Source organism: Zalophus californianus, chromosome 14, assembly GCF_009762305.2.
Source record: "Zalophus californianus isolate mZalCal1 chromosome 14, mZalCal1.pri.v2, whole genome shotgun sequence".
Lineage (NCBI taxonomy): Eukaryota > Metazoa > Chordata > Mammalia > Carnivora > Otariidae > Zalophus > Zalophus californianus.
Genome location: NC_045608.1, coordinates 10,378,114 through 10,402,720, shown reverse-complemented (window position 1 = coordinate 10,402,720; position 24,607 = coordinate 10,378,114). Strand labels below are relative to the sequence as shown.

General features: G+C 48.8%; 1 protein-coding gene across 7 annotated transcripts in view; it reads right to left on the bottom strand.

Moving 5' to 3' along the window:
- The window catches only part of RPH3A (rabphilin 3A), a 268,394-nt gene that overhangs the window by 80,484 nt on the left and 163,303 nt on the right, over positions 1-24,607 (bottom strand). For 2 of the 7 annotated variants that reach the window (XM_027575140.1, XM_027575145.1), the window contains exon 2: positions 20,467-20,588. The exons of 2 other annotated variants lie outside the window; for them this stretch is intronic. The gene's annotated coding sequence lies outside the window, so the exon portion shown is untranslated. Of the gene's footprint in view, positions 1-20,466; positions 20,589-20,746; positions 21,013-21,135; positions 21,243-24,607 lie in introns of those variants that run through there. 3 more of the 7 variants (XM_027575143.1, XM_027575142.1, XM_027575144.1) reach the window with 3 other exon arrangements.

Below are 24,607 nucleotides of genomic sequence, written 5' to 3'. Positions count from 1 at the left end.
CTGTTCTCTGTTCTCTCCTCTCTCTCTCTCTGTCAAATAAATAAATTAAATTAAATTAAATTTAATTTAATTTAAAAACCACCTCTCTGGACCACCACTCTTATAACACAGCTGCCTGGACAGACCAAGCGGTGGGAGGTACAGTGAGGGAGACGGGCTTAGGTCAAGAATGGCTTTCTCACCATCAGAGGTATCAAAGGAGGGTATGCTGCTTTGAGAGGTGAGGAGATTCCATCACTGGAAGTAATCCAATGCAAACAGCAAAACTACTTGTTGGGGCTGCTGTAAAGAGGGTGACATGCGTTTCTGAAATGGCCTCTCCTTTCTGCATTTGGAAAGGAACAGCTCAAGCTCATGGACTCCTCCTGGTCCAGTCACCTCCTTGCACTAACTCCCTGACTTGGTCTGACTCTCTTATCAAGCAGGCAGAGCCAGTGTCTTAAGACAGAAAGATTAAGTACTCTGGCCTCAGATCCTCCCTGTCCTGGGAAAATGCTTATTTCCACTTCATCCTTGTGAAGCAGAGGCAATCAGGACCCCAGAAAGGGCTCCTACTTGTTTTCTCGCCTTGGCGAGAACACACACATGCACACACACATCACCCTCATTTTCACCCATGGTACAAATTTCATGACAGAATTTTCCATCAAGAGCTCAGGCTTTGAAAAAAAAAAAAAAAAAGAGCTCAGGCTTTGGAGTCACATGGACCTGGGTCCAACTGCTAGCTAAATCCAAGCTGGGTAAGTCTGGGCAAACTATTTAACTTCTTAGAGCCTCAATCTCCTCATCTATAAAATGGGTGCTGTGACAGCACCTATTTCCTAGGGCTGGTGAGAGGTGGGAGCAGAAAACAGAGTAGTAAAGACTACCTGGCCCAGTGCTGGCACAGGTGTTACCCAGGTGTTCTTCCAGAAACTCCGCCACCTGAAAAATAACACGAGTTCCAGAGTCTCCAGCCAGGAAGGACACTTCTTGCCTCAAACAGTGTGGCCATGGCCACTTCCCTGGGGTGTGGATGCTAAGAAATCTGAGACCACTTTGAAAAGAACAGAAAGCTTCTCTTCATTGCCATAATAGTAGATCTTGAAGACCTGCCTCCCTCCACCCCCTGCCCTGCCCAGACCCTCCTGGTGCCAGGTGGGAGAAAGTAACAGAAAAAGGAATCTCGGTTGGTGTTGGCTGGAGGACATGAATGAACCACAAAGTTCCTGTCTCTCTCTCTCTCCCCATGTCCCCATGGAAATAGCCATCAGAACATCAAGTATAGATGGAGCTCCCTGCGATTTACAAAGCCCTTGGTCTTCACGATCACGGGGGCAGGCAGGCATGAGATCCTCATCACTGAAGGCAGAGAAGTACGGAGGTTGAGAGGGGCCGAGCTGCCAGGGTTCAAATCCCAGCTCTGCCTTTTCCTATCTGTGTGTTAGGACAGTCACTTAACCTCTCTGTGCCTCACTTCCCTCACATGAAAACCAGAGAGGACAATAACAGTGAGAATAGCACCTCCCTCGGGGTGGGGGACATTGAAAGATTAAATGAGTTAATACGTTTCAAGCACTTAGAACAGTGTCTGGCACATGGTTGGCACTGAATAAGGAGAGGCAAGCTTCCCTGGTCACACTTCTGGGGCATAAAGGCTGCTGGTAACACCTGCAATGGCATTTATTGTCTATCAGGTGCCAGGGGCCACACTATGTGATTCACTTACAACGGGCTCATGTCATGCTTGCCAAGAGATACCAGAGTCCTTCTCACAAATGGGAAAACTGGGGTTTATAAGGGTTAACTGGCTTTCCCCAAGATTGAACCAGAGCCAGTAAGTAATAAGGCTGGGAGTCAAGCACAGTTCGACTCTAAATACTCACCGCCATCTTCTTCCTCCTGCCCATCCCCCTTCATTGAGCCCCTAAATCAGCCGAGAACATTTATTCTGTTACAGCACTAAGTGTTCTACACATGTGGTTATCTATCTCAATCCTCAACTCAGTCTTTAGCCCCATTTTATACCAGGAAACAGAGGCAAGGAGAGGTTAGGTATTGGCCCAAAGTCTCCAGCTAAACAGATGGCAGAGTCCGTGTCCAAACCCCAGATGTCAGAGTCCATTTTTGTATACACTACGCTACACACACACACACACACACACACACACACACACACACACACACACACACACAATTCCTTTAAGGTGCATCCGATAAGTCACTGTCCATCCTTTGACTTGAAGACTTTCTGAAAAGACATCATATTCAAACTACATCTGGGGGCACCTGGGTGGCTCAATCGGTTAAGCATCTGCCTTCGCTCAGGTCATGATCTCGGGGTCCTGGGATCGAGGACCCACATCGGGCTCCCTGCGCAGTGAGGAGCCTACTTGTCTCCCTCTCTCTGCCCCTCCCCCTGCTCATTCTCTCTCTCAAATAAATCAATAAAATCTCTAAAAAAAACCCTACATCTGAAGCTGATTTAGTTTCTCTTCTTTTCAAAGGTACTCGCTCTAGTAGGTGAAGTATTTTATTGCATTAGGGGCCTCTCAGCCTCCAGATTTCCAGGGACTGACATGAGCTCTCAAAAGTATATGACGCCAACAGCAAAAATATAAACACAGGCCATGGTCCAGTTTGTACTGGAGCAGCAGAGGAGATTGTTAAATTAATGTCCCTCAACAAACATGCCTTCCACCTTGGGTAATTCCTTCCACACTCACTCTGGACTTAGCATGTAGCTTTCTTTGGCCAATGGGAATATGACCCGAGCAGAGCTGAGGTCCCCATCAGAGTGCCATGCACTGAGATATGGAAAGGGTAGCTCCTAAAAGAAAACTGGAGTGTTGGTACCACAGAAAGGAGGAACACATGTCTGCTCCTCAGCCCCCCACGGAGCTGTCAATCTTGTGGAGAATGATTTCTGTGAACTGTGGAAAGCTAAGCCCTGAGTTTCTGCATTCTAAGGACATTGGTGGGGTTCTCCCAGGTGGAGAAAGCCCACCTGAGAGAGAGGCCAGCCCAGAAGAAAGCAGAGCTAGAGAATTGGAACTCCAACCTAATGCTATTTTTTTAAAGATTTTATTTATTTGACAAGAGAGAGACACAGCGAGAGAGGGAACACAAGCAGGGGGAGTGGGAGAGGGAGAAGCAGGCTCCCCGCTGAGCAGGGAGCCCGATGTGGGGCTCGATCCCAGGACTCTGGGATCATGACCTGAGCGGAAGGCAGACGCTTAACAACTGAGCCACCCAGGCACCCCACTAATGCTATTTTTGAGCCACTGGATACAGTCATGCTTCAGCCGTGTTGTGGACTCTTCTAGCACATTAGCCAATAAATGTCCCTTTGTATCACTTGAACTAGCCTGAGTGAGGTTTACAATCAATGTAATCCTGATTGATACACACACACGCACACTCAGAACCAATTCCCATTATTTGCAGATTCCATATTTGTGAATTTGCCTACTCACTAACTTTTATTTGTAGCCCCCAAAGCAATACTTGTAGCACCTTCATGGTCATTTGGCATGTGCACGTGTGCACACACACACAGAACAGCCAGAAAAAAACTGAGTCACCCAACATGCATGTTAGCTGCTAAAGTCCACTGGCAACTCTGCCTTCAGCTCTCATACTGCAGACAAGTCTCTTTTTCAAAGTCTCATTTAATGCCACGTTGTTTGCATTTTTATTGCAAACAATAAAATGACGATGATAAAACGGTGATTTCACTGTTTAAAATGGCCCCTGAGCATAGCGCCGAGGTGCTCTCTGGTGTTCCTAAGTGCAAGAAGCCTGTGATGTGCCTTAAAGAGAAACTACATGTGTCTGATAAGTTCATGTGCCATGTGCCATTGGTCGTGAGTTCAATGTTAATGAATCAACAATACTGTATACTGTTACGGACTGAATGTTTGTGTCCCCTCAAAATTCATGTGTTGGGACTCTACCCCCACAGTGGGATGGTATTAGCAGGTGGGGCCATGGGAGGTGATCAGGGTTAACTGAAGTCACGGGAGCGGGGCCCTCGTGATGGGACCCATCTAAGGGTGCCCATCTAAGAGTCACGAGAGAGTTTTCTTGTCTCTGCCACGCAAAGACACAAAGACAAGTCAGCAGTCCTCAGGCCAGAAGAGGATCCTCATCAGAACCCGACCCTGTTGGCAGCCTGACCTCGGACCTCCAGCCTCCAGAACTATGAGAAAGAAATTTCTGTAGTTTATAAACCATCCAGTCTAAGGTAATTTGTTACCATGGCCTGAACAGACGAAGACATGTATTGAATAAGGCGTCTTTAAGCAGAAACACACATAAAACAAAGGATATGTATGGATCGGTTGATGAAGTGTGAGGAGAGGCTTGCAGGGACCTAACCCCGTTATTTTCCCTTAGGAGCAATGATTCAGTATTTGCTAATTCAGTGATCATGGTGACTTTGCAGAATGTAACTACTCCAAATAATGAGAATCAATTCTCTCTCTCTCTCTCTCTCTCTCTCTCATACATATATATGTGTGTATATATAAAGTAGAAAGTATACTATATGCATAATGTGTAATATGCTATATATCTTAGGATACGCAGATGTTTATATATATATAATACTAGTCAACAAGTGCTCCTACCTTTCCACTTTCCCTTTTACAATGAGGACTATTTAGTGGGGCAAACGTTTAGTAGTTTGGTCTGTTTTCTGTTTTATTTTTCTCAGAGTGTGGTTGAGGCAAGGTGTAGATAATGAGATAATTGATGTAAAGAGGCAATTTGGGAGGAAAAGCGCCAGGGACCTACAGAGTACTGTCATTATGGCTTGTTTCCTGGCCAACTTCTCCCCCGAGACGTCCAAGGTGCATTTCAAACCCCGTTCCTCCAACCGTTCACCTTTCTGGAGCAGAACGAGGTGAGCTGGGAGGATGGAAACCAGCCAGGAGTGAACACATTGGTTTGGGGATTCGCCAGGGACGGAAAACTTACAGGAATTGTCCAGCACATGGCTTTTCTGGAGTCTGATCGGATAATGAAGCAGGGCTGGGAGCAAATGGGTTTCTAAGTGTCTTTGCCATCTCTAGCGCCCACGGCGTGGGCACCGAGGGGAACAAGGTTTGCAGTGAGCTGGGGGCGGCTGCCCGTGGTTCCTCTCACACCAGGCTGCAGCTCAGTTTCTGCCATAAACCGGGTCACTGACTGAGGCCTGATCTGAGGGAGTACGAAGGTCCTCATCTTTCAAAGCGGAGGGCAAGTGAAGAGTGAGTCCCCTTGACCCTGAGTCTTAGCTCTCTTTGAGAAAAGAAACTTGAGGAAAGAAAGAAAGCATGAAGGTCATTTCTCTCTGAAACATGAGTGGAGGCTTGGCAGCTATCTGCGAGTTTTTGGTCTGGTTTTGAATGGCCAAGCTGCCGTATGAAAAGCAAGAAAGAACACAAAAGTGTCCCTCACAAGCCTTCGTGGGACCTGGGGATGCGGAAGCCTTGGGTGGAAAACCAGGCTCCTGGAAAAGCAAGTTCTTCTGGCAGAACTGAAACTACGGTCTGAATCTAGAGGCACGAGGAGGAGGAAGCGACACGAGACTCAGCCTCTCCAATAGCCTCTTCACCTGGTGCTTCTGGAGACATCCTCAGGACCTCTCCTCAATAATCACCCTTCCTAGGAAGCCAACCTGTGTTCAGTGTAGGGACCCATGAGACAGGAAGTGGTTAAAGTCAGACACTTCACTGCTGCCATCCTGGCTTGGTCCCTTGCTAGCCTGGGACCTTGGGCACGTTCCCTGGCCTCTCTGTACCTCATTTCCCTTGTCTGGAAAATGGGGCTTACAAATATTCCTTCTTCTCAGGGCTGGTGGATGAAATGAGGCATGCAGAGTTCCCAGCACGGTGCTGGTCCACACTAAATGCTCAGGAAGTGGGAGCTCTCGTTTCAGGAAAAAAAAAAAAAAAAGACAATTCTAGCATGAAGTCCTGGTTGCCAAGCACAGCCTGTAAGGTTTGAACTTAATACACTTCTCCTCTCTCTTTCCCCACCTTCAGCGCCTCATGGCCACCTGTCCTCTCCCAGGTGCAGTAATCTCCAAACTGATGCGCTCTGGTGCTCTTTAAAATTCTCAGGTGGTGAGCCCAAGCATGAGGGACTAGGGGGCTATAAAAAGTGCTAATTCCAGCATACGGGAATTAAAATAAAGTAGAATATGCAAAATATATGCAAACCAAAAACAAACAAAAATGCTAATTCCAGGATCCCAAGCAAACCACCTAAAGAAGAAACTCGTCGTGGTGACTATTCCCATCACACTTTTTGGAAGTCTTCCTGGCAAGATTATAATGTGCAGCCAGGATGGAGACCCACCAGCTTAGAACCATGGGCCCCGCTCCACACCCTCTTCAGGCCCCCGTCCCTCCTGCCTGGGCATCTTATACTTGGTCATGCATCAGTCCCGTGGAGGGCTCGTGAAAACAGACTGATGTCCCCCCTGCCCGCCCCAGGGTTTCTGTTTCAGGAGGTCTGAGACAGAGCCCGAGAGTTCGCATTTCTAGTAAGTTCCAGGTGATGTTGATGCTGCTGGTCTGGGGACCACACTCTGAAAGCCATCACTTTATGCCAATGCTACAAAAAGGTGACCGGGGTGCCTGGGTGGCTCAGTCGGTTAAGCGTCTGCCTTTGGCTCAGGTCATGATCCCCAGGTCCTGGGATCGAGCCCCACATCGGGCTCCCTGCTCAGCGGGGAGCCTGCTTCTCCCTCTCTCACTCCCCCTGCTTGTGTTCCCTCTCTCACTGTGTCTCTCTCTGTCAAATAAATAAATTTTAAAAAATCTTTAAAAAATAAATAAATAAATAAATAAGAAAAAGGGGACCCACGAGACCAAGCTTCCTGGTTGCCAGTCTCCTTTCTGCAGGTAACACTCTCTCGCCCTGAGTCAGAGCAAATAACTCTGGGGTGTGCTGGTCAATGTCATCAGAAATCTGGGAAGGCCAGGGGGAGGCTGAAGGCTTTGGGGCCTCTCCTTCTCTTGTTTCTCTCCTTTTAAAAAACAATCCACCACTTAAGAGACTGTCCCTGAGCATTTGCTGCTTGTTCTTCCACACGCGGCCCAAACCCTTCGCCTGCAATGCAGGTCTTCTTAAATATTGAATAAGTCTGCTTCCACCAGCTGCTGTGGCCAGGGCTGAGGGAATGTGGATATTGACTAAGTCTTAATGTGATTAATCAGGTTAAAAAGATCAGGCTGCTGAGCTGGTTTTATAAAAGACTTTTCACTTTTTCCCCCAGCACCAAAATCTCCGGTGCCTCAACACCTTCCCTGTCCATCCCCCACCCCTTCTAGGCCTTGGGGATTTTTTTTTTTTTTCCGTACTGCTGCTTTTGCTGTTCAATGAACCACCAAGGTGAGTTAGAGCAGCCTGGGGAGCGGGTCAGGTTTTGAACAAGAGCACGAATATTAGAGAGGCACAGTTAGCGTTCATTTATCCAACAAATACTTACTGAGCACCTACTAGGTGCTGGATGCTGTGGGATACAGCGCACTGAGTGGACAGTGGTAAATAAAAGAGTCAAATGTTCCTGTTCTGTGGGAGCTGGCATTCTACTAGGGAGACAGACCACGAACAAAATAAATAATGTAGTAAGATCATGTGTCACATGGTGCTAAGTGCTAGGGAGAAATGAGCACACAAGGAAGACCTAGGATTCTGGCACGGGGGTGCAATCTTAAATAAGATGATCTGGAAAAGGCCTCTCTGAGAAGGTGATGTTTGAGGAAAGGGCTACAGAAGGTGAGGCAGGGGACAGAGGGTGAAATGGATTAGGAGAACCCCTTCTAGAATGTTGAGCTCTGAGATTTCATTGTCATCACCGTGATCATCGCCATGAAGATGGTAATAACTAAGGTTTATTGAGCCTCTCTCATGTGCCATGCCGGTCCAAGCAAAGATGATATATATGGAATCATTAAATCCCCAAGAAAATCCAGTGAGGTCGATGTTATTGCTAGCCCCATTTTCCAGATGAGGAAACTGAGGTACAGGGAGATTTAGTAACTTGCTCAGAGTCCCAGGGCAGCAGGGCTGGGATTTCAACCCAGGTGGACTAGAAACTATCCCTACCCCCCTCTCCAGATTTTCAGGGAGGAGCCCCACACCACGATTCACCATTCACCGCAGAACAAAATCTCTCCCTGGTTGGGGTTGCACTGCCCTCCCCCCTTCCAGGGGGTTGGTGCTGTAAAGAGGCTAGGGCACAGGGGGCTGGGCCCATACACACATGCTCTCTGTGCATCAGTTCAAGAGTATTTGTCAAATCGCTCCACGTCCTCCCCTGGATGTGAATCCTGTGCCGCAGCTAACTTTACAAAACGGATCAGATCAGGTCATCCGCTTTTGAAAACAGAGTTTCTCTCCAAACCTCTCTCAGAATAAAGACAAGTTGCCACACATAGCCCTGCAGGTACCACCAGCCTCATCTCACACTGGGCTCCCCCCCAAGCTTGTGCTCCGATCATGCTGGCTTTCATTCAGAGCCTTGAATGCTACCTCAGGGCCTTTCCACGTGCTGTTCTCACTGCCATAACTGTTCTTTTCTCTTTGCTTTACTCAATTAACTCCTATTCAGCTCTCAGGTCCAATGTCACTTCCTCAGGGAAGCCCTCCCAGATTTCCTTGCGATGCTCTCTCATAGACCTCTTCAGAACACTCAGGTTTTAATTTTATATATATATATATAAGATCCGCATGCATGATTACTGATTTATGTCTACCTCCTTGAGAGAAAGGACCAAATCGAAATCATTTTCTACTATATTCCAGCACTGAGCACAGTGCCTGGCAAATGCTATAAGTGAACAAATAGAAGGTAAGGATCTTCCCAACCAAAGATTCCTCAGAAAGCGTCTTCTATCCAAGATGTTTTTCACACTGTCAAGCGCCCCTCATTCTCTCAATTTATTTTGCATAGCAAAATAGTTCAAGTAAATTCTTTCTCAACTTTTCAACCACCAGGCAACTCCAAATGGTGTCTCTTCCTTTTCCTATTCTTCAACAAAAATTATCTGCAGTAGATGAGTTTTGTTAAAGTTATAAAACTTTCCTTACTTTTCTGGTTCGCTAGTTATTTTCTAAATATATATCAGCAGGAGGAAAAATCAATTAATCGATTATTTTATATAAAATGTTATCTTAAGTATGTGTCATACAATTAATGAAGTATGTACTATGTATACATGGACATTCAATCATTTCATCTACATCCCTAGGAGATTTTTGTTTTCTTGATTCCAGTTCCCAATAGATTATTACTTACGTCTGGCAAAACGTTTTGTGCGGGTCCCTGAGCGCTGGAGGTACTACAGTTCTAGCTGCTGGCGCCCATCGGGAAGGATCCTGAGGCCACCGAATTCACTGTTTGCTTTTCTCCAGCCTCTGGGACTGTCATTTTGTCACTTTTTGTCAGATTTATGCTTTGTCATTGGTCTGGTGGACCTGCTATGCTTTGGAGCTCTGTGATTTGGCCATTGTCATCCCCAGGAAATCAGTTTACCTCCAAGGGGCTTACTTCCTTCATCTGTAAATGGAATTCATAATTCTAACCCTCCTTTTTGGGAGGCTATGGTAAAAAAACATTGACTCTAGAAGTAACTTAAAAAAAAAGTTCTATGTAATCATAAGCAGCTGAGGTTTATGCCGTCAACGTACCACGTCCTGGGCGCTATTCCGGGTGCTTCATGTATGTATGACGTCATAGAGTCCTCACAGCGCCCCTGTGAGGGAGGCACCATTATTATTCCCATCTCACAGGGGAGTAAACTGAGGCCAGAGAGACCAAATAACTTGCCCAAGGGCACAGGCTGGCAAGTTGCACAGCTCGAATTGCAAGGAGCTCTGGGGTGGCGGCTGTACCTCTAATCGCTGAGCTATGGCCTCCTACCGATCCGTGCCCTCCCGCCCTTCATCGGAGTAACATTCATGCTTAAGACCCCAGATCCGAGCCAGGAGGATCTGAAGACTACAGAGTCCATTTCTGCAGAGCTACCTATTAAAGAAAGAAATTCTAAGCTGCTAGATCGTCACAACAACTCCGAACAATAAGTGGTGATTGATTATCTCATTTTACAGAGCAGAATGAGTCCCTGGGAGGTTCATTTCCTCGCTACGAAAATTCTGTCTTTGACTTTGGTGTCCAAAGGATCTGGGTTGGAGTCCCTGAATCTCCCCTTGACCAGCAGTGTGAATTTGGGGAACTGAGACCTCTCTGTCCTCTATAGCCTCAGAGTTCTGGTCTGCACTTAGGTAAGTGCAAAGCCCAAGGTCAAGCCCCCTGTCACTGCTCTGTGACTTGGTGGACAGGATCCAATTCGTTTGCTCCCATATCAAAGTGCAGCTCTGGGACATAACCACTATATGGTACGGCCAGGATTCGAACCCAGCTAGATACTCTTAGCTCAGGGGTCTTCTTAGCAAGAGGATGATGAAATGCTATAAATAGGTAGGGAGCCCCCCTGTCCCACCCCAGGGCATCAGAGACCACCCTGCATAGAGACTTGAGGCCACCCTACAGTCTGTCAACCCAAAATCTCAGCCTTTTGGTGCCCCATGGGGATGAAGGTTCCCATCCTACACCCACTGCCATGACAACCAGAGGAAGAATTTTCCAGAGCTGGAGTCTGTTCAGTCCCAGGGCCTTGGGGGGGTCCTTGCCAGCGGGGGGCTCTCTGGCCACTTGAAGACTCCCACTACCAGTTTCTACAGTGTTTTACCCTCTGACCATGTTCAGGACCAACAGGAGCCTTTCTGCTGCCACCAGTCCATTTCCAGAGGCCACGTCAGTGTTAGAGTAGAAACCCTGGGCCTGGGGACCCACAGAGGCGGCTCGTGTGGCTGACTCTGGAACAGGACCAGGGGCTCTCCACATAGATGGGAAAAGAACTACTCAACAGGGTGGCCACTGTCTCGGCCTCAGCTAGGAAACCGCTCCCCAACACACACACACACACACACACACACACACACACACACACACAAACACACACACACACGGTAGATCTAGCAGAACATCAGAACATGGAGGGGATATAAACATCTATCCAACCCTCCTCACAGGGTGCCAAAAAAGTTTTATCACACAAAGCAATGACATGCAGCCTCTCACTTCACTTTCAACAAACTCATCAAATGAATACTATCATTCTCCTCATTTTACAGAAGAAGAAACTGAGGCTCAGAGGGGCAAAGTCACTTTGCCCAAGGTCACACAGCCAGTGGGTATCAGAGTCTGATTCAAACTCATATCTGTGCCGGGGCTCCAAACCCCACCAATGTGACCACTGCCTCCTTCTCTTTACCCATAGGGCATCATGAGTGGGTGCTCAGTGTTTGTTGAGCAAACAATCAACAGCTAAACAGTGAAGCCTCTCCCCACACCTCCCCGATGACTATTAAATCTTTATTAAAATAAGTCTCTGTGTTCTGAATCCCAGCTGGTTAGTGCAAGAAAGTCCCAATATAGTCCAGGTAACTGGAAGGAAGCTAACAGGCTAAGAGAATGGGGGTATTTATGGCTGGGACTAAATGTGGGGGTATTTATGGCTGGGACTATAACAACAATTGGAAGCAAAGGACTAGATGTACGTTTTGTAATGTGGAAGGATCTTAAAAACACGGTGGTGAGTAAAAAAAAATGAGCAACAGGAAGATTTATAGAACATACCATTTATATAAGTTAAAAGTCCATATTTTGAAGGTGCATATACAAACAAAAGAGATGTCCATTAAATAGGATAGAAGGGCTGCCTGTGAGGGGAGGGGCATGGCCTATGTGGATAAAGAGAAAAAATAACAAAAAACTGAGAAAGAAACCTTTAGGGATCAACGGTGGTCTTGTCATAGGAAATGAGAGAAAGAACTCCATTTTCCGCACCTGGGCCAGAACAAAAATTCCGCACTCATCTACAAAGCAGATGAGTTCTGGGTGGAAACCTGAGAAGCTCCAAAGGAGGCCAGCTCTCTTCACACTATAATCAGAAGCAAAGCCCCCTCCTGGCCACCAGCATGGGAGCACTATTTATTTCTCCCTGGGGACTGCTCTCCAAAGAGGCATGGAGTGTTCAGAAGAGGACATGCGCCCAGACCCCCCTGCAGATAAGACAGAGAATACGTAAGTCCCAGCCAGATAAACCCTCCTGAAGGGGGGAAAAAACAACAGAAAAAAAACAAATCTAAAGAAATGGCCAGCTGGTCTCTTTGTGACAAGCGCAGGAGCTGTGTGATAGGTCTGTACCTTGCATGTCCCCTCTAGGGGTGGGTCGTCTTGCTTGGAGCTTCTGGGACATGCCAATGCTGATGACCCCCTCTGGCCGGGGCTCACCAGCTCTGGTGAACAACATGGAGGTCTCTAAGGATCAGAGGGAATGCTGCCAACGCCAGGAACTCGTGTCTTCCCTCCTGCCTAGCAGCCCTTCCCAAGAGCTCCCCCATCTGTAGACCTTTGGGAGAAATACTTGGCCACATCCCCGCCTGACACAGCAGCAGAAAGACCCCCTACCAGTATGTTGCTTAGCACTGGCAGATTAATTCAGCCCCGCTCATGAGAGAAAAAACCCTGAGCTGCTGCCTTTTCCTCTGGGGAGAGAGGGATGGTGCATTTTAGCGAGCATGGAAGGAGCATTTGCAATCTCCTTGAAAGCCCTCCCCCCCCGGCCCCCCGCCGAGCTTGGCACACACTATTGCTCTTGCCTCTTAAGTCACTGGCCCCTGGTTGCAGCCAAGGCCCCTTCTGTGATCCCCAGAATCACAAGTGCTGCACCAATGCCAAGAACAGGTCCTGTCTCCCCGGGAGTGGGCCCTGGTTCCTCCTGCACCCCCACATCTTATCCCTCCGTAAGACCTGTCTGTGATCCCGCAAAATACACCCAAATCTGACCACCTTCTTCCCTGGTCCACGGCCCCATCACTGGGCCCCCACTCTCTGGTCTCCCGGCTTCCACCCCTGCCTCCTGCAGTCCTTTCTCCACTAACAAACCAAAGTGATTATGACCGAGATTGTGAATTAGATCATGTCACGTTCCTGATGAGAACCCTCCCCCAAAATAAAATACAATCCAGACTCCTCGCCTGCACTGGAGTCCTGCATGACCCAGCCCCCAGCCCCCAGCCCCCCGCCCACCTCACCCCCCTCACTGCCCCCCTCCCCCCCACCCCCCCACCTCCCCTCTTACGCTGGTCTTGCTGTTCCTTCAAGACACCACGGTTGTCTCTGCCTCTGCACTGCTGTTCCCCCAGCCTGGATTGTTCTGGCTCTTTCTAGAAACTCAGCTTTCAATCCAAACATTGTTATCTCTCAAAGTTTTCCCCTGGCCCCCCTTTTTATAACTAAATTAGCCCCCCCTTACCTATCACTTGTCTTTCATTATCATGTCATATCGTTTCCTGAAATCATCTTGTTGATGTGTTTACTTAATTACTGCCTTTGTCCCCCACTAGACTGTCAGCTCTAGGAGGGCTACAGAACTCTGTCTCATTCACTGCTGAATCCCCAGTGCCTACGGCAGTGCCTGGCACATGGTAGCAAACAATACATATTCGGGAATGAACTGGTCAAAAGCAGCGGTTCTCAAAGTGGGGTTCCTGGAGCAGCAGTAACTACATCATTGGGAATAATGTGTTAGACACACCAATTCCTGGGCCCCATCTTAGTCCCACTAGAATCAGAAACCCTGCCTTAACCAACCTTCAGGGGATTCTGACACAGGCTCAAGTGTGAGAACGTCTGGCGTAGAACCATCTACAATCTCTCACTGAGCCCCTCTTGTGACAAATGAGCAAATGACTAGCTGGGTGGTCAGTCTTGCCAGGGGGAAGGGGCAGGGAGGGAGGAGGGAGCCAGCCCCCTGCCCCTGACTGACCACTGGCCTCTGCAGACCCAGGCAGAGGGTCTGACTAGAGTCATGCGGAGAACGTGAAGGCTGGGGAGGGCTCCAGAGACCATTGCATCCCTCCCCCTGAGTAGGAGAGCAGGTAACTCCCCCAGAAAGCCACGTCTCTGGTCTTTGGAGAGCTCTTCAATATTCCAAGCATCTGACATAGAGATAAGATGACCGACTCGTCCTGGTTTGCCCGAGCCTTTTCCAGTTTGAACCACAGAGAGGCTGGCATGCGAAGAGTCCTCTCTGTTCCAAGCAAACTGGGACAGCTGGTCACCCTACTCGGGGTCTCGGGGGCTCACAAATGCTTTCCCTTCACAAGCCACTCAGTATATCTACACAGATGAGAGAAACATGAGATGGGGCAGGGGCAAGAGAGTGGGGAGAAGAAAGGAGGGACAGAGACAGGCAGGGACACAGGAGAGATGGGACAAGGGACTTTAGAAGGGTGGGAGAGATGGGCAAGGGGACAGGGGCAGTCAAAGTGGGAGAGAGACCCAGAGAGAGAGATCTGGGGACACAGCAGCGCTAGAGTGACAAAGGAAAATGCTGACAGGTAGCCAGGGACAGGAACAAGGGGCAGGCTGAGGGCCAGAATGGACCACACAGATGCTATTTTGGCAGCACCTCGTGTGGAAGGCCTCCCGACAAACTTCGAGAAATCATTTCTCCTCTCGGCAGCCCCGGAACGCCACCCCGCCATCAACGGCTGGCACCAGAACATGCTTACATAATCTGTTCTTTACTGAGAGCTGTCTCCATTCACAAGTTGCTGCCTGTCATTGTGTAGGTGCATTAAAGAGGAGAAAGAAAGGAAGAAAAAAAGAAAGAAAAAGGCAACTGAATGAACTCACTTAGATCATATTGAGAGATGAGGAGACTTTCCCCCTTGGCTCTCCAAATAAACCCTTCACAAACCACACATCACCATGATGCCGTCAGATGGTCTTCCTCTCGTTGATTAATTGCAGAAGGGTGGGCAAAAACCCCCGGCTTCCTGAGGCATGTTATCTTCTCACTAACTGGATTACTAAGCCAGAGTCTGACACGACTCCATTACAATGAGATTTAACCATGCGTTATGTCATTAAAACTAATGACAGCAAGACAATGACTTCGAGGAAACCACGGTGCCATTGCACTCGGCGGCCCAGTACCTTGGTACAGCCGAGGCTCACACTTCCTTGGCCCAGATGGAAAGCAAGTTGGGCTAAGAACCGGCTGTATTCTCTCAAACCCTGAAGGCCCGGCCAGGCTAGAAAGCTGGCTGATCCCCGCTGCCTCGCCCCGGAGCCATCTGATAGCCTAAGTCCCTAGGTCCTGCCTGAGAAAGAAGCACCCGCCCCCCTCCCGTGGGGTGCTCAGAAGTTAGCAGGGAATGGGGTCAACACTGCTAGATCAAGCTTGTGCTCCTGTGGGAAACGGGTTCAGGGGCAGAGAGTAAATGGTGGGCGCTGGGGAGGCAACAGGCCTGAATCTTACCCAGCTCAGCCCCTTGGGAAATGGTGAGCAATGGGGGAGAGAACCTTTGGAGAAAGTCTGAGGCTTGCAACACACCTAGAACTGTTATAACTAACACCTGTAGAAGTGTTCTGCATTTCAAAAACACTCCTTTATCTATAGCAGTGGAGGTATGTAAAAACACAAGTCTCAAGGCCCCACACTCAGAGTGTCTGCTGGAGGGGGTCTAAGGCATATCCCAAGAATCTATCCTGGATTCTCTTAGACATCGAGAGCTTTCTACCCCCAGCAGAAGGTGAATCCAGCAACACGTGCCTTTCCTGCCTTTTGTCCCTTCTTTAACCTGCAAGCTCAGTGTGCGCAGACTCCACTCCCCACTCCAAAACAGCTCTCCCCTCACTTTTTGGAAGGGATTTTCCAACTCCTCCTCAGTAAAGCATAAATGACTAATAAGGCCAGATGTGTTATCCCATCCGAAGCATCTGCTCTTTGTCCAAGAGCAAGGCCTTAAGACAAAAAAACAAAGCTTTAATAATGGAGTTTCAAATGTCATTGAGTTAAGTGAAAACACCCCCAAAAAGGGTGACTAAGGAAGCCCTCTCTGTGTACCACCCCCCGAAGCTTACACATTGTAGGCAGCCACTTACTTAATCTAAGTCCCAAAAGAGATGGTGTCTTTGTCACCATTTTATTCCCAATACCCACCATGGTGCCAGGTGTACTGTAAGTACTCAATAAGTACATGGTACATGAGTGTCAAAGATGCTCTGGCAGGAGGAGAGAAAGGCCCAGCCTTACCTGTAACAGATCCAAGATGAAAGCCAAGTCCTTCTAAACTCGGCACCAATGACTCATCAGAACCAACCAACACTAAGTGCCTACTGTATGCAGACCTCGGGCTGGACCATAGGTCCAAGGCACCTCCTCGAATTGACCTGTCCACTAGTCAACCGAGGTTCCACTCATTTATCCCTGTGTGCATGCAGGTCACCGCTAAACAAGTGCCGTGTGCTAACCTTGATTTTACAAATTGAGATGCACAGGCTTGACCCTTTAGGATCTTGCCTGTGGCACCTCCAAAGCCCTAGGCACTAGCACCATGGCAGGGAAAGCTCGGGTCTCCTAGAAAAAACTCACGGGCTCTGAGCTGGTGAGTTGGAATGATTCAGCAAAAACCTCCCAAGGATGTGGAGGAACAAAAGACAGAGGAGTTGGTAGGGCTTCTCCCAGATCCCGTCCTCCAGGGCCTGACCACCACACTCACGAGGGTCTGCTTCCTCAGGGCTTCAGTGGGCTTCGAGGAAAGGAGGCCATGATGCCCATTTCACAGATGCAGAAACTGAGGTTCCGGGGACCACCACCAACTGCACAAGCACCACAGAGGGAAAAAGTGGGACCAGAAGTCTCCTGTCTCCAAGCCCTGTCTTCTCTCTCCTGGGCCCCAAAGCTGCAGAGCTGGCCCACAGGATTCACCTTCCTCTACCTTCCCCCAATCTTGTTTCAGTCCAGGGTGACTTCACTGTTACCAACACCAACATCATCCCCGTGGCTAATGTATGTTGCTTACTTACTCCCCCCAGGCTCAGTACTAAGTACTTTGCAAGCATTAACTCAAAGTTTTCCTAAATCCTTTAGTATCTTCAACTTTACAAAGGGAAAACTGAGCCTCAGAGAAGTGAAGTGACCCAACTGGAAGGATCTAAACCCAAGAGATCTATTTCCATGCCGTACTACCTTAATATACTTAACTGAGGAAATTGAGGCTCAGAGAGGTTAAGGGTCTTGCCTGAAGTCACACAGCAAGGAAGCGCTGGAGTCACAACTGAACTCAGGTTTGGCTTCTCCCAGAGTCCCACACTGCAGCCCCTCAGACAGCTGGTTAAGAAGGCAGAAGGGGGTGGGGAACAGGAAGGGGAGGGGCCCATTTCTGTGGTACCTCCTTCACAGTCCCAGCATAAGGGGAGCTCCATCCTGGGTGGCAGCTGAATAATTTAAGTTCGTCGGCTCTAGCCTACCACTACTGGGTCCCAGATATCTTTCTATCCCAGGTTACAGCCTCAGCCCTTAACAGAAATCTACCATACTGTTTGCTTCTCGTGGTCTTCACATCAACTCCTGATTCATCTACCTTTACGACCAGCTCCCCACTCAAAGGGGATAAAGAACAGGAGATGGGACTGAATGTCATGATGGTTTTTAGTAGAAAGTCACAAACTCTCTATGACCCACATGGGGGGGGGTAAATAAAGAGTAAATACCACATCCTACAAATAAATGCCCAGCACAGCCACCCGACAAGAACTCATAGCCTTGGACAGGCGGCCTGAATGTATACGAGCTATAGGAGGAAAGGCGGAGAGGGAGAGCCAGCTGGTGAGTCTTCCCAGGCCACCTTTTAGAATTGCAGAGCCTCCGGGGGCTGCATCTCTCCCACCAGTGAGAAAGGAAATGCCCACATTTGTCTCCACAGCTATGCTTCCCAATCACCAGCACTGGCTAGAGAGACACCGCAGAATGTCCTCCCTCTGTACCAGCTGGGTGGGGAGAGTGGGGGCTGCCTGAGCAAGGAGGAAAGGGATGATGCCTTGTCTTCATGACAGCAGATGTGTATGTCGCTCGGCCATGATTTACTGTGTGGTCTTAGATAAGTTGCTTTCCCTCTCTGGGCCCCCCTGAAGGGGTCAGACTAGATCAGAGGTTCTGAACTTGAGGTGCTCAGATGAGCATTAGGGAGGGTCCACGAGTCCCTGGGTATTGTGTGTTTGTGTGGATACGCATCTTTTCAGAGTGGAGGTTCTCAAAGGGGTCCTTGCTGCCACCCCTGGGATAAGTCTCTATAGAGCCTTCAAATGCTACTATATCTGTATGGCTATGTATCTGAGGCCACGAATAAAGCAGACCCCTCTCCAGCTGAGCACAGGATTCTAGGAACCTAGCAAAGTTCTCACAAGAGACCCCCAGTCCTGACTCACCCCAAACAGGCCTCCTCAGCACTCATGATAAATTCCCAAACACAGTACACATCCTTCCTAGAAGCATGCCTGCACACACACTCCTATCACACAGTCACAGAACCTGAGCTGGAAGGGGACCCGGAGTCACCTAGACCATCTGCCTCGTTGCACACACAGGGAAACTGAGGCCCAGAAAGGGGAGGCAGAGCTGGGGCCGGAACCCAGGTCCCCTGGTCCAAGCCCAAGCCTCCTTCCAGAAGCTTCTGTTTCCCTCTCCCTGGTGCACCACAATGCACCATTTCAAAAGTGATGGGGGAGGAGGGAGGGCAGCCTTTTGGATCTTAGCCACCCCCAAGGAAGTAAGGCTGAGAAGCAGCAAGGAGATGTTTTCAAAGCACCCACATGTTAACAACCCAGCCCCAGCAACCTCAGCTGGGCTAGCATGCATGCTCTGCATGGCTGAACCAGTTGTTAAAACAATGAAATACTCTTGTACCAGATGGTGATGTTGCACTGAGGCCCCCGGGGCTCCCCGCTACTCTCCTAGTACCACCCCCCCCACCGCCACAATCCAGCAATTAAAGGGTTAACACTTAGCACAATAGAGAACTCCTAAGAGCACTCCAGGGCCCCAGCCATCCAGTTTGACCAGTGAATGCCAAAGTTCAATATTTTAAATTTCACCCACGGCCAGATCTCGTGGCTTCTTATCTGAACCAAATTTCTGCATGTCAGTCATTCCTACTTGAGGCTTCCCAGGGAGGAAACTAAGGCAACTCAGTTTGAGAATCCTCAAGGTCACCCAGTGAGAAAAGCGTGGGATTTTGAGGACCCCGTCTTTGACACTAACCACCAAGCAGCCCACCCCCTCTGCTTCACATGCTCTCCCTGAGCAGGCACATGCCCCGGGATTTCGGCATCCCCACTTGGCTCCGGGACCCGAGAAAATGATTGAGTGGGCCCTGCTTACATTTCAGGCTTGCCAGTCTCTGGGGCTGATGTTTATTCCTCCCACCTCCAAGAACAAGATCCTACAGAGAAATCCTTGGGGGTGCAGAAGACTGAAGTGGTCCCTGAGATAACTGTGAAGATGCTAAAAATAAGGACATTCATTTCCAGAAAGGTAGATGTAATCAAAACAGAAAACAAAGAGAAATCTCCTTTTGATGGGTCATAGATTAGCAGCAAAGGTGTTTTAAAATTAAAGGTGAGTTTTTGGATTCAGTGACAAGAAACCTCGACTTCCCACTCACTAACAGGTTGGTGCAAGCTTATCCCATCGGGATCTCAGAGAAAGAAACCAGAGCGGGGTTTGGTCTGCCCTGGAACAGATCCAAAGCCGGAAACTGGGGTCCTTCTACCCAGAATCCGAACAAACTCTGTTCCCTTCTTTGTCTACTCTGAGACAGGCTCAGGATGGAGTCCCCCAGGCTGGTGTAGGGATGCACCCCCCATACAATCACTTACAGGTTGCACCACCTGTGAAAATAAAACATCGTCTGCTCAGCAGGCTGCTGGCTGCTCCCCTCTGGGCTGCCTGACCACTCATTCCAAGCAAAATGTGGTCCTTTCATGGCTCCCAGATCTCCCATCTCAAGAAGCTTAGAACAGTCAAGCTTGCAAAAATCACTACACTTGAATCACTCAGCTATACCTGGAAGATGGTACAGTCTGAGCCCTGTCCTATGTAAGCCTCGCCTGGCATGCCTAGGTGACCCTCAGCAAGGGTTAACCTTTCAGCCTCAGCTGACCCTCTCTCATCCAGGGCCAAGGTGCCCACCCACAGAGCAGAACATCCAGAGACCCTCCATGCAGGCTGGCCAGCCCATGAAGGGTTAATCCACTCTGAGAACTGCTGGCTACTTTCAACAGCTTCTGCTGCAAGGGAGAGGGTAAATTGGGCAGAAGCCACAAATTTGATCGCATTGCCTAAAACAGGAGCATATTTTACCCCCTCCCCGGGCACTGAGCCGAAATCTCATTTAGCTTTAGGGTGCCGCTTAGGCGATCAAACACTGAGGAATGTGGGCAAATAAATGTGGTCATTCCTCGACATCCCTCCCCCCCACCTACCCTCTATCCCACCAGCTCATGTACACACCTCATCCCAACTGGGATCTCAATACCCTTAGCCCATTTACACAATTTAGAAGAATAGCACTTACCTCCACACCAGAGGACTGCAGACGGAATGGGTGAGCCAAATTCTTGCCAACTCCTCCCTTCCCTTCCGGGGTGGGAAGACACTAACTCCCAATGACTTGGTTTGAAAGCTCAGTGGAGGTGCCTGAAAGAAAATAGTTCATCTGATTCCCCTACTCTTCCCAAAATAAAATCAAAGCGCCGGCATGCACACAGGCACGGGCGCGCGTGCACACACACACACACACACACACACACAGCAACTACCCCTAAATCATGCAGGACCAAGACGGAAAGAAATACCACTGCCAGAAGAAGAGAAAACTCAGACCAGTCTGTGGACAAGGCAAAGACAGTGGCTCCCTCAGACCGCCCTCCACATGGATGAAGAAGGTTTTTGCTCTGAGTCCTCTCCCCCCACCCCCTTCCTCTCTCTTTCTTTCTCTTTCTCTCTGTCGTCTGTCCGCGTCCCCGTAGGCAACTCCAGGTTGCTGGCAGTAGACGAATCAATTGCTTCCCCAGTGCCCGAATCAGTGGCAGCGGCCACCACTGCTGCAAAACCCCGTGTGAGCAAGGGAGGGGGCAGCAGTTTCCCGGCGCAGGGGGAACCAAGCCGGCCTCCCACCCGTGATTTATGTGTGAGGTGCCTGGAGAAAGAGAGGTGGGAGGCCAGGAGGAGAGGTCGGGCGCACCAGAGATCTCCGCTGGTGGAAACAGCAATCAAGAGATTGGCGATCAGCACCGCGGACAGCGCTAAGATGCGGCGGGCGGCGGAGGGATGGGCGGGAAGTGAACCTTCAGGCAGCGAAGTTAAGTTATTGGATGGTTTGAGCACAGAAGGGGGAGTAGTGAAGCGGGGGGGGGGGGGGGGCGGGGGACGGGACTTCTCGACATCACACAGTGAAGTCAGTGACAGCCTACCTACCACACACTTGTTCTAATATTGTCGCTCACTCTCAGAGCCAGGAGCTGTGCGTTCACAGCCCCTTTCCCACACACACCCCCAGACCTTCACTGTTCCTCTCTGCTGGGAAGAGTCTGACCCCAGTGTGGGAGGCTCCAAGTGGTTTTTGCCCCCAAAACTCAGCCCAGCTGACTTGGCCTCACTCACATTGCTTCAGATTTCTGACCTGTATCTTGAGTGCCTCAGAATTCAGAGCATGAAAGGCTTAACGAACATAAATTTCTAAGGGGCTTAGTTGAATAAGCATTTGACAGATTTCTGGGAACCAGTTCTGGCCCCCATACAACCTTGGAAAAGTCACTTAATGTCTCCAAGTCCCAAATGTAAAATGAGGATATGACTATCCAATTTTCCTAAACATAAAAAGCAACAATAAGAACACCAAAGTTGTGGGCTGCTAGGATATCATAACCTCCTACAATTCAAATGTTTTGACAGAGGGAGAAAGGAATTGATAGCCAACCCAGGATGGTATGCACCAAGCCTCACCTTTCAGCATGTGGTGTGAGAGGGATGAAGTTGGGACATTATAGGAGGTCTAAATCAGACAATTGCGCCTCGGCCAAAGACCCACCCCCAAAAGATCTGAAGTGAAATCACTGTATGAACAAGAAAATAAAACCATGAAAAGGAGAAATATACAAAGAGACATTAATTCCCATAGCTTCCAGTGTTCCAGATCTCAAGGGTCCTGTTCTTGCTTACTATGGGAAAATTAAAGGAAATTTCAAGTAGACCAAGATCTGATTAGACCTGAAAAGTAAAGGAGAACTCTCTCTACTGGGGACCCTCCTCTAAAGTGTCCCACTCACATGGCCCAGAGCGAGCTACTACATTTGTCACTTAATTCTCCCCTGGAAAAGTAGGACTTAAAATGGCAGGGTCTTAGCGATCATTTAGAGCTTCACTTTATAGATGTTCATGGTCATTGTGATCACAATGATGGTGATGATGGCGATGGTTATGGTGGTGGCAGTGGAGATGGCAGCTATCATTTATTGGGAATTGACTCTGCCCCAGCTATTCTCCTGCAAACTTTATATGTATCAGCTCCTTCAATCCTCGCCATGACCCTTTGACGAGACTATTATTACTTCCATTTTACAGATGAGGAAACTGAGCCTCAAGAAATTAAGTCCCTTGCAGTAAGTGGCAGACAAAGAATTCAAACCCAGGGTTGTATGATGCTGAAGCCCATGGCTCAGAATGTCTCTCTCTGAGAGTAAAGTTCAAATACGTTCTACAATTTTTTTTGGCAGGATCTCATTGGATCGTTTCTGGGAAGACCCTATGACACAAGTTCAATCCTCTCACTTTACACATGGAGAAAGTGAGGACCAGAGAGGGGCAGTGAGTTGCTCATAGCCAAAGAGCTAGGAAGTGGCAGAGTTGAGTCCGGAACTTAGGCCTTTCAGGTGCCAGGGCCTATGTTCCAGCCCCTAGGACACTGCCTGGTACATAGTAGGCAATAAACATCTAGAGTGATTCAGGGAGATAGGGATTAAAGTCACAGAGGAGCTGGTGGTAGAATGAGGACCCAATATTTCCCAGGTCTTTTGGCTCCTAGTCCCAAGGAACATCTACCCCACAGCACAGCTTCCAGGCTTAGGCACGCGTTCTAAAAGGGTCTGTCTCTAATTCAGATCTCCCTTAGGAAATCAAAATAGCTACCACCTGCTAAATGCCTAGACACCTACTGTGCGCTATGCTAGGCACTTGACACTTACTATCTCCAGTTTGCACAAGTGCTTGAGGTGGTTGCTATTTATGGTCCCATTTTCAGATGAGAAGACTGAGGCTCAAGCATGTGAAATGAAACCCCAAAGTTCACAGCTAGATAGTGGCAGAGGCAGGGATGCAATCCCAGGTCTGTCTGACTCCAAGGCCTCTGTTTTCGCCACCCTGTTAGTTTTCTGCCTCAATTTGGGCCCCCTAGAGGCCCCTGGTAAAGTGAAAAGGAGGCCTGAGTTGCCCCCACACACACACATCCTGGTTTCAACCAGAACAGCTGTGCTTTTAAGTGTTTTGCATACTGGGCATCTGCCCAAGCCTTCATTGAAACAGGGCTTTGCAGCAAAATTTAAAAATGATAATATGGTTGAAACCAAAGCTCTGCACCTTCCCTGATGACCACGCCATCTAGGAACCAACCCCACCTTCTCTGGGGATTTTGCCCCACCCTCTGCACTGTCCTGGTCACCATCTCTAAACCCTGGTTCTGTCCTGGGAGCTCCTGGAGAGCTCTTAGTTCAAAGAACGGGCTGCTCCTGTAAGCTCCAACAGCTCTGCAGCAGGGAGATACCTCGAAACCAGACACCTCAAGGCTCAGCCCAGCCAGGCTCTGATCCTCTCAAGGATGGAGGAGTGCTGTGGGATTTCTCAGGGCCCTGGATTCAGCAAGTTGCCCCATCCTGTCCTTGCTCTGCTGAGGCCAGAGGCAGCCTACTAAGTCTCTCGGTTACCCCCAGGGAGGATGGGCAATGCTGGTGATGGTTTTAACTACAAGCACAGAAGCCACCCATTATGTTCTGGGTGACTCATTTTGCACGTTATTATTATTTCATCCTCACAACAACCCTATGTGTTCAAATGGTAATCATTTTATTTCCATTTTACAAATGAGAACACTGAGACTCAAATGCCTAAAGCAACTAGCCCGAGGCCATTTCATTCATAAGTAGTGCAACTGGGATTGCACAACAAACCCTCCGAGTTTGTAACTATCATGCTATATGGCATCCCTAATTATAACTGTCACTCCCATTTATTTTTGGTGTTTATTATTCACCCAGTGACATATTGTATTACTTCAATGCTATTCATGACTTAACTTAGCACAATGAAATTTTACCCATCTTAAAGATGAGGAAATTAGGCCCAGAGAGGTCAGGTGACCTGCCCAAGCTAACACAGAACTACAAAGAGGGGGAAGCTCAGGGTGTGAATCTCAATAGTTTCAGGCCCCAGTGTGATGTACTCTCTCCCACGGAGATGGGTACAGAGGTAGCACAGAAAGAATGCTCCCATTTCACTTGGCAAATGGGGCAGAATAATGGCCCCCAAAGAGGTCCACGTCCTAATCCTCAGAAGTGGTCAATATATTGCCTTATATGGCAAATGGGACTTGACAGATATGATAAAGTTAAGGATCTTGAGATGGAGGATTCCTGGATTGGCACAATGGGTGGGCGCAAGGTAAT